This window comes from Amblyomma mixtum, chromosome 2 (genome assembly GCF_055824585.1).
Source record: "Amblyomma mixtum isolate Tamu chromosome 2, ASM5582458v1, whole genome shotgun sequence".
Classification (NCBI taxonomy): domain Eukaryota; kingdom Metazoa; phylum Arthropoda; class Arachnida; order Ixodida; family Ixodidae; genus Amblyomma; species Amblyomma mixtum.
In genome coordinates this window covers 235,009,299-235,019,443 of record NC_143013.1, presented here as the reverse complement: position 1 = coordinate 235,019,443, position 10,145 = coordinate 235,009,299, and positions in this window count along the sequence as shown.

The following is a 10,145-nucleotide window of genomic DNA, read 5'->3' as shown; positions in this document are numbered from 1 at the left end:
TTACACGGCACCTACTTCAGCTTGCTCTTCGCGGAAATATATAGGAATTTACGGTAAGAGCCGCGAATTCAAGCGAATTCAAAATAAGTGTAAATTGGCTACGCATACTATAGATTTGATCTGATGAGATATATAAGGATAAAAGCTGGTGGATTTTGCATCTACAAAACCCTTCAGCTTGAGCAGTTTTCTGAGACCCTGTCGCTCGTGCAATATGATGCTCGTGCGAATCGAGAATTTCTCGTACGCAGAATACTTAGACTGGCACCCTCTACGTTGCCGCATACTATTGAGAGAGGAACCTCGCCTGTATCGACAGGTATATACAGAGAAAACACATTTGCGTCACCCCAAAATACACTTTACAGCCACCACCCTCCCAGTCTCCGCCACACCTCGAACGTGCATCTCAAGAGCTTATGGAGGAATTTTATTCAAATCACCTGTTCGACACCGCTCTTTCATAACTTGCGTTACACATCTCGAACCTCTATAGCTTCATGTCTTCAAAAACACAGCAAAACGTGACTTCTCACAAGGACGGTGTAAAATTATAATGTTTTCCTCAGCCGATGTCGTCGCCATCTTTTATTCTGATAGAAAGCTTTTGATAAAAAATGCAGGCTTGGATGGGTTGTTAGCACTTTCTGCCTATTCAAAACCATTTTTTCGAAACCCTACCACGTTTTCAAAACCACAAACAACCCCTTCCTGGCCGCTGTGCCTATTAGGTGATAAAGTGCTCGTCTTTCTTTTCTGGACAAGGCCGCGAGACAATTCTGGGCTGATACAATCCGTTTCCTCTTTCCGCTTTTCCTTGGAACACCTGTACGGCCTCTCAGAATCCAGATAACAAATGTTCTCCTCGGGCACTACTTCCTCTTCCCATAAACGTGCAGTCATATACCTAGCCTTTCTTGACAACGGTGTAATAGAGCGGGTACAGCGGATGTGGATTCAATGTGCCGCAAAAGCTTTTTTGGACTTCAAACGCGTGAGTCCAAAAACCTTTACGCGTATAGGAAGTGCTATGGCGCCAAGGGACGTTTGTGCCACGGTCAGTGAATTGCTACCTGTGCTACCAATGAGAAGATATTTATGTTCGTTTGAGAGGAACTTCAGCAGACTTTTAAAAAAGGACATTCAGATCGCGCCTTAGACTATAAGGTTTCTGCTTGTGATGAAAGACGCTGAAATTTTGTGTGAACTTTTTGTGTCAACAGGGCTGTTTAGCGTGTGGAAAAGCCGCATGATGGATGAACACGCAGAACCACCGCGTTCATTAATGTCATTGTTCAGAGTACAGTGCATTTTAGCGCAGCAGGTATGTGCTACGCAAGTTAAACCTTCAGAGAGGTTGTTGCTTCTTCGTGTGCGCCCAACAGAATTTTGATGCGCGAGCGGAATAAGGGAATGATGGTGGCATGAGGGCTCATGCCTAGATCGCTGAATTCGACCCGCTAAAGTAAGACACGAGGGGGTCAAGGAGGTCCTAATATTCCATGATTAAAAAAAAAAGAAGCTTTGGTGATGGACGAGTAGATTAATCTTGTGGCGGGAGCAGCGAAGGACGGGACAAAGAAAAGACAGTCGGGACACGACGCTAACATCCAGATTTTTAATGCACGTTCGTCGAATATATACGCCTTGGTTGTAAAAGAACGAAAGGAAGGATGGAAAACACTTGAGGTCTACACGCGGCAAAATATTAGGACAAACCACACAGGTAATAAATTGGTCTGTCACGAAGCGCTATCAAAGGTATGATGACGAATACGTCGCTCATTGTCGAATGTTGAAGGCTTCTTCAATCTGCCTGGTCCGTTGATCAACATATGACGTGATTAACTTTGTGTTGCTATGCTGCGGAGCAGATTCATGCTTTCTGCAATGTATTGCTAATTCACTGCTGATGACGCCCTCTAAGGACCTTTAGTGCTCTCAAAGCTGCTTATTCGAACTGCAACCTGTTTGACCAATGGAGGTGCGTCCGCATGACAGAGGAATTTCATAAACCACGCTGTTCACACAGCTCACATGTTTTGTCCGGTGCTTTTTGCATTGATTTTTTCTTTGCTCTTTTTTCACTGTGCCGCACAGGCTTTTTAACTTGTTGGGTGCTGATATGAGCGCTTGTTCGCCAGCTCTTGCGCTTACCTTTTTGAGGATGTGGGTAATGCCATGAATGCAAGGAATGACCGCGTACGGCTTCTTTCTCCTGATGTGGTTGAGATATACTTTCTGCCTCTGAGGGCTTGCAGAATCCCTTCTGTGGCACCGGATAGCTGCGCTGTAGAATGCTTCCCTGGGCGACCACCTCGAGCAGGCGCTGACTTTTTGAAGACAACGGCGGCGGCCCTACGTGGAGCCGATTTGCGGATACTGCAATCGGATAAGGAAGGGGATTTCGTCATAGCGTCGCTTCCAGTGTACACCGAAAAGATGGCCTCGCCCATAGACAAGGGCGAAGAGACAAGCCTGTCGATCTTCTCCACTGCCAAAACCCAGAAAGAAGAGTGTCCGTTCACATCCATTGTGACCGAAAGAGGAACCTGGCAGCTGACTGTGGCGGATTTCTGCAAAGGGCAGTATCCGGCCTCTTGATAGGCGACCTCTTCTTATCAAGAAAACCGTAAAGTGTGCGCAACTTTCCTCAAGGAACCCATCCGCCGAACGTGAGTTGGTTTTTGATAGATGTGAAGGACTTATACTGCTCGTTTCTGCAGTACTTATTGTGCCAAGAAGTCGAAGAATGCATAGACCGACTCGGCGTCGTGAAATTTCAAATCTGTAGTGGGCTGTCGAAAGATAATTTTATGAAGTTACTTTCCAGCTACCTGCATTCTACTATCATAAGCAACAGGGGGAGTCTGTACATTAAGCGGGAGGATATATTCTTAGGCTCGTTGCTCGCCCCCATTTTATGTGATTTGTTTTTCGCGCCTATTGACAGACGCTTAATGACTGCTCTTCACTTTACAAGCACCGTAAAGGTGTTCCGTAACGTGGACGATTTCCTAATACTCTACAAATTGGATAGGTGGGATCGACAGCCACAGCCCCTTGACGAAATCATTGACATTTTCAGAGAAGAACTAAAAGGACTAGAAATTACGAGCGAACTCCCTGGAAACAACGCTCTGCGATTTCTTGACTTCACGCTAACCTTTCTAGGCGCTCGCATATGCTGGTCATACGGACCAAAAAGCTAGAAGGGACTGCTCCCCTACACATCTGCGCACTCCAAGGTCATCAAGAGGGGAATAGCAAAAGCAGCAATGAGAGCCTCATTGACGAGATCCTGTCATCATGAAGTTCAAAGCAGTTTTGACGCCCAGAACCGTCGGCTGAAAGCAGCAGGTTACCCGTCGAGCCTGCTATTCAGTGTCCATTCCAGCGCACGGACGGACACCGCGAGTATGAGGCATAAAAGGCTTTCGCCTTAAAATGAACCGGACAAAACATGTGAATTTTGTGAAAAGCGCGGTTTATGAAATACCTCTGTCATGCGGACGCACCTACATTGGTCAAACAGGGCGCTACAAAAGCCTTTGCACTAAATGTTTTTACCCTGAAGGTATTCACCTTTAGGGCCTTCACCCAGGTGTACCCTTCCCTCATTCCTCACCCAGCTGAAGGCCTGCCTGGTGCACACATCTGGCAGGTCACCCACAACACTGTGGGCTGTTGGGCAGCCTGCCACAAAGAAGGCCTCAGGGGCGCACGTGTGCCCGAAAACGGAAAATGCCTTAAACGGAAAACGAATCCCTGAAACTTCGTAAAGTACTGCCAACCTTTGAAGAATGCTGCCCCGCAGTCACACCTCCGTCTTTTGTTCCCTCTCATACTGGGCGTGCCCGCCCTGCTCCTGCAAAGACATGCATGCACGCCATTTTGAATGAATGAATGAATGAATAGGTGTATCTATATAAAAATGAGAGGAGGAAGCAGAGAAGGGAACGGAAGATGTGGCTCCTATAGGGTCTTTACACTAAACAAAAAAGCAACGCCTCGTTGGGGTACCTTCGGGCATAGGTGACATTCCCAAATTAGGGGCCAAGTACGTGCCATCGGACCCACACTCAAAGGTGTTATATACACTTAATGGCCATCTCTGGCTTCGAAGATATTATACATTGACCTAGAAAGTTCAGTTCAGGGATCTTTTCTGTACACAAATGAAGAACAGTACACCTAAAATTTTCACGCATAGTCTGCGCGTCCAGTCGGACACCAGGTCATGAAGTGTTCCGTACCAGATTGTCCACCCCAGAAAACTCAGTGTGTGTATGTGTTAATATCTGAGAATCATTTCACACGCACACGCAATCAGAAAGCGTGACAGACTGCATACAGTAGCAGTGCTTCAATGACAGCTGGTTTTTTTTTTTTTTTGACGGCATGCTGAACATTATCTTGTAATGAAAAGTTTACCGAAAGTTCCGGATTTATGTCTGTGGACCAGAACCATTTGTACGTGCTTGCGCCTTAAATTATTGTTAGTAATTTTCTTTTACGTTGTTCTGTTCATCTCTATACAAGAAAAAACACTGTTCAGTCGCATTGCTAGCGCACCTCTATGCGCCGTATAGTGCATGTGCCTGGGAAGTTATGCGGTGCATTTACAGTTCCTCTTTCTTTTCCACTGGCTTTCTGTGGGTCTAAGGCCCGCTGCGGTGCTAGTGCTCTTTCTTATAACGGCAGTGGGGGACGACCAATACCGAATAGAGCTATGCGGGACGAGTGCCCTCCTTCCCACAAAGCCAGTCGCGAATACGTCACCTGAGCGGCATTCCCAAAGAGCCGATTCACGCGACGGTCCCTGTCCCACGTATTAGGCGCGATTAGACTTCCCAGTTCCGATTCGCCTAGTGAAATCTTTGCCAACAATGTCAGTAAGAATGCATGGTAAATGAGAGCCAAAATGCCTAATTAGTTAACCTCTAAGTAAAGAGGATAAGCGGATTACACTTGCCGCTCCTCTTTCTCCCTACGCAAGCCAAGAGCAAGCATCAGGGAGCGAGAATGGAACCAGGTCCACCACATCTGTTCCTTCCTTACGGTGTTCCTGGAATAAACCATTGCTATCTATACTGCGTGACGATTGGTCTGCGTGCAACCGGTTCGTCCTGAAAATCGTACTTGAGGAGGCAGCTGGCCAGATTTACGTGGAGATCACTGTGGCGCAGAGAAAGAAGAAAAAACAACTTGCTGAAGAGGGCGGCCAGTGAACGCAAGGAAAGCTGCGAAGACGTTAGGTGTTGGAAGAAACGCTGTTAGATAAACTATTCTAATGCAGCTTTTTCGACGAATAAAGTCAGTGAAATTAATTGCGCAAAATAGAAGAGCCCTCCTCAGCCTCTTACCGCCTCCTCTAAGGGTAAACACAAGCCCGCTGCAGGCATTCGGAACAGTGCAGTAGACACGGGGCTTCTGACATCGGATGCCTTCGTGGGCAATCCGCGAAAAACAACGTTTCGAAATACTTTTCGCGAGTTTCACAAAAGTTGCCATGAAGGCCAACATTAAGTAACAATGGCGAGTGCTTTAAGGAAGCTATTACAAAATATGGAACACCATTTCGCAGCTTTTATTATCTTTTTAGAAATTCAACATAAATTTCCCTCGTGCAAACGGACATAGCCGTAACAGGCGTTCTGTAATCCGGGTGTTCTACTAAAGCTTAGAAGCTTCTCGTGGAGTCCGACATGTTGCCACGTGCGCTACCGTTGAAACAAGACAGCGCAGGAAGCTCTGCACGATAAGCAGTCCTAAAACGCGATGATAACGGAGCGAAAGCGAACCGCGCATCGTTGCAGGTGACAGCGCAGACAATGCCCTCGGCCGCCTCCGGTGTTCGTCAGAGCACTATATGTAATTAGGCACCCCACGACACGGGGTAAAAAGACCGCTGCTTGCCAGACTCTGCTCCTGTCAAAGGTGGCGCCAGTGACATTATTTGAAAACAATCTATATTGTGGTCAGTCAATGGAATCTCCCAGCCATAATTGGCGCCATTGGAAAAGACTAGTGACGAGCTCTCCCTGTTTTCACAATGCATATGGCACACTTTCAATGACATCGAAACCAGCGTGCGGTTTACTAGATTTGGACATTCCCGCGTGCATATAGAATTGCATCGCGATTCACCTATCGCAGCGCGAGTTTTCACATTTTTACTTGTGCCGTTTTATTTCTTCTGCTGTTTTTGTGCGCTGTTGTGATGTAAGCTGTTTTGCCGTATGCTGTTCTTTTGTGCCCCCTGCACAATGTTCCGATATATTCGGAAGGAAATCTTCGACGCCATGAAGATGAAAATTCAATTCGCTTCCGAAATCGAATTTTTGTACGTACTCACATGTGGCGCTGGTACTAATGACTGGCGCTGCAGTGTTGGCATGTTAAAGCTATGGCACATAGGATTTCATCCTCCGCACCGAGGAGCAATAGGCTCAAGTGACAACTGCTTTCATTTCACTTTCGCCAACTTAAACTGAGGAATTTCAACTTAAAAGAAAGGGCGTCAAACCAGTGCTTAATTTCGATGCGATTGTCACTGTATTGAATGCTCACGCCCACAAATTCGGAGCAAATGCTTCTAGTGTGCGCGGCTGGCACCACACCGCGAGTGGCGCTGAACAACCAAAACTGCAGCTCGAATTTCAAATGTTGGGTATATTTTACTGATTTGCTGTGGCCGTCGGAGATGTCTGTCGTGATAGCAGGAAGTACTTTATAGGTGAGATTTTGCAGCAAGGATAAAAATTCGTGGAGGCTAACCAGCCAGTTTGTCTTAAAGTGCTAGGGAATATAGCTTTCGAATGTCTGCAAGTTTAAATGTCCCACTAATTAACTCGATGCACAGGAGGTGCTAGTTGCTGCTGTCAAAGAAACCTGGTCATGAGTGTTTTGCTTATTGATGTGGAATAATGGATGCAGATATCAGACAACAAGCATATGCTAGAAAGAATACCTGAATGTTCTAAGCATAGAAATACTAGCGGCTCTTTTCAGTAGCTTTAAAGGGAAGCTGAAACACTTTTTTTGAGAATTCGAGGTTATTCAAGAGTTCGAATCTATCAAGCTTCTAGATAAAGCATGCAAAGTATTTTTCTATTAGCATTTAAAATGCTGACATAATCGTCAATTAAAACCTCGACGATGTTTAGGCTTCTTCTTACTACGTTGGAGGAGTGCGAGGAAACTCGGCAGTGACGTCATTATTGCCGAACTTTCAGATGTCCGCTGCTTACACCTGCATGCTGCTGTGCGTCGTCAGATGGCGCCAAATAATGCATCGTGAGCTTCACCTTCGATGGCGTCGGTTTTCTTCCATAGAATAACCGTTTCTTCGCTGGAAACATAGTGTCGTCATACGTGACGTCATTATCAGGGCCTCTGCCCGTCGCTGTGCACATCAGAGAAGCTGAACGCTGGCCACGACTTTATTCGGCGATTGCGGCACCATTTAAAATGCTAGAGCAAAACGATTTCGCAGGAATTACCCGAACATTTTGCACATTCGGCCACATTAAACTCATCGAATTGTAAATCCGCTTAAAATTCTCTTTAAATATGCGAAGTCCACAGAGTGAAAAGTTTATTTCTGTTAGGTAATGAGCGGGGTGACAGTTTTTTACTTATGTCCCCATGCTCGAATAACGCAAAGGCTAGGAGAGATGTGTACATCTCATCGTTTTCTATTTCAAAAATTTTTTATCTTAAACACGGAACCCCCGACATTACTATAGTCGGACACAAGTCGAGAACCCAGTGGCTATTCACATCAAAGGACCCCTTCCAGCCAAACAGCGTCGGCCGATTCTCTGGACCCCACGAGTGTGACAAAAGAGGGAGTGGTTGATGAAAGAGGGTTACGCCTTCCCTCTATTCCAGTGCTAGACCATTTCCTATGTTGTGGCGCCGCTCCCAGCAATCTCACGCTGCAGGTTCATGAGAATCGCCAGACGCCATTTGCTGGAAGAGGGTCCTTTGGCGGGAAAAAGTCACTGCTTTTTAAGTTCTACATTTGCTGATGAAAGCACACACTTCCTCATCGCTCCAGGGAACAAGGACTTATATCTTGATATAGCGTTTGTAATGTTGGCATTATATGGCCAAAAGACGCTCGTGCAGTTCCCTAAGTGGGCTATTATGAGGCACCGTGACACGTTAAAATTCTGTCATTGTGGCATTAAAAAAAAAAACGTTTTTGTTTCAGGAGGTGAAATATAAATTGAGGAGTATTAATTTTTTACACATTTTTAAAGAGGTATACAGCATAACCACTAGCGTTAGTCAATGCCAGGTGTCCAGTAGTGGCCTGTGGAGCAGTCGTAGGTTTTTTAAGTAATATTCATACATGCAGCTACGATTGGTAACGCCATCGCATCTGTTTACGTCTAGTTTACAGAGAAAAAAACTGCATTTGCGCTTAGCGCATCCTACTTTTACTGGGCATCGGCAGAACATTATTCACTAAAAAGGCTTTGTCTTTACGCGACACTTTTCATTAGTTACGCCAAAGGGCTACGAAGCAGAAATCCAAACACGCAATTATTATGTTCTACCAAGTTGACAAAAAGAAATTTCCGCAACTCTGGGAAGCGGCCATGAACAAGTGTCTGCGTTCAGTGTTCGCCATTGCCGCAGGGGCACCATTATAATGATGGTGCAGTTGTCTCTGATGTGCCAAAAAGACTCAGGCACCTTCGACGCAGAAATATCTCCCCGTCCTTACCCCGTTCCAACACCCACAAGCATGTTTTGTTTTAAAAGAACTTTAGAAAACACCTGCTCGGAAAAAGAGGACGGTCTCAAAAATGACGTCAGCATTTTTACATTTCCTAGAAATGCAGGGTCCGTTCTCCTTAATCCCTCTGGTATCTGGTTGCAGTGGTCGCAAGGAAACTACAGACATTTTTCTTATCTCCCTCTGCCAGCACCACTAAGTCCGCCTTTGTGCGGGGAAGGTAGGAATGGTGGGGCCGCGATTTACTCTCGTCACCAGCTACCCTTTCCCAAACATGTAAAGAACTTCAAAACCTTAACGTATCACTTGAAGTGTTGAAGACACTCTATCTTGGTACCTGTTGCTCAAGGCTGTGTAACGTTTGCGAGCGCAATACTGTGTTTTCGAATATGGGGACGAATGCCCAGCGCATTTTGTAAGAGATTCGGAATAGCCGCAAAGACCTCGAAATCCACAAACGCCTGATGCTATATCTCGTTCTTCAAGAGTGGTCTTGGGTCAGCAGTAGCGACTCAGAAGACGACGGATACGAAAAGGCGAGAAAAGGGGCCACCACATTGGCACCCACAAGAAATCTCCGACCCGCAACGCTGAGCAAGCACGAGGCTTTGGCGGCGGCGCGTAGGATTGCAGGCAAAGTTCAAGGCGAAGAATGTTGCCATTTAGAATGTGTTGACACGATCCGCAACACCCTCAAAGGAAAGAAGAAAGAACAGTCCACGGTGAGATCTGTGGCAAGCTATTTTAGGAACTCTGACCTCGCTTTGATGATGGCCGACAAAGAAGGAGGCACTGTGGTTCTTCCTCAGAAGCTTTTTAGTGATAAGGCCATGTGATCTGTTTTAAAGAACTTTACGAGAAGAGATCTAAAGCCGTTGAAAGCGAAGGCAAAGGCGGTTGCACTGTTAAGGGATCTGAATCTCTACCGGCTAAAAGTGAAGTGGTGAAAAACAAGGTCCTAGTGCTCACTGTGTTCTTTAGCGCCAAGAGCCACAATATAGAATGCCCTTTTAGAGCCATTGTTGGGGAAACTATATCCTGGGAAGCTGTGGTCAGTCAGTACCTTCAGCGCCATCTGGGAAGTCTGGCGCATGACGATCCGTACAAGGTCAGGAGCTCGGACCGAGTGGCGCAAATGTTAGGGGATATCCTCTCCGCTGTTAACTCGTGTTTCTCGGTTGACATCTCTCATAAATTGGTGTACACCTGAGAGGAATGCACGCCACAGTGCATGTCTCTAAAGGCAGCTTCTAAGACAGCACCGTATTCACTAAATGCACGGCTCGTCCACCCCTTTCCGCAGCTTTTCGCTTCGAGATATACAGGCTTAATCTCACGAAGCCACAGCCAATTTTTTTTTTCTGCACCTTGCAAGTTGTCACGCTCGTGCAAT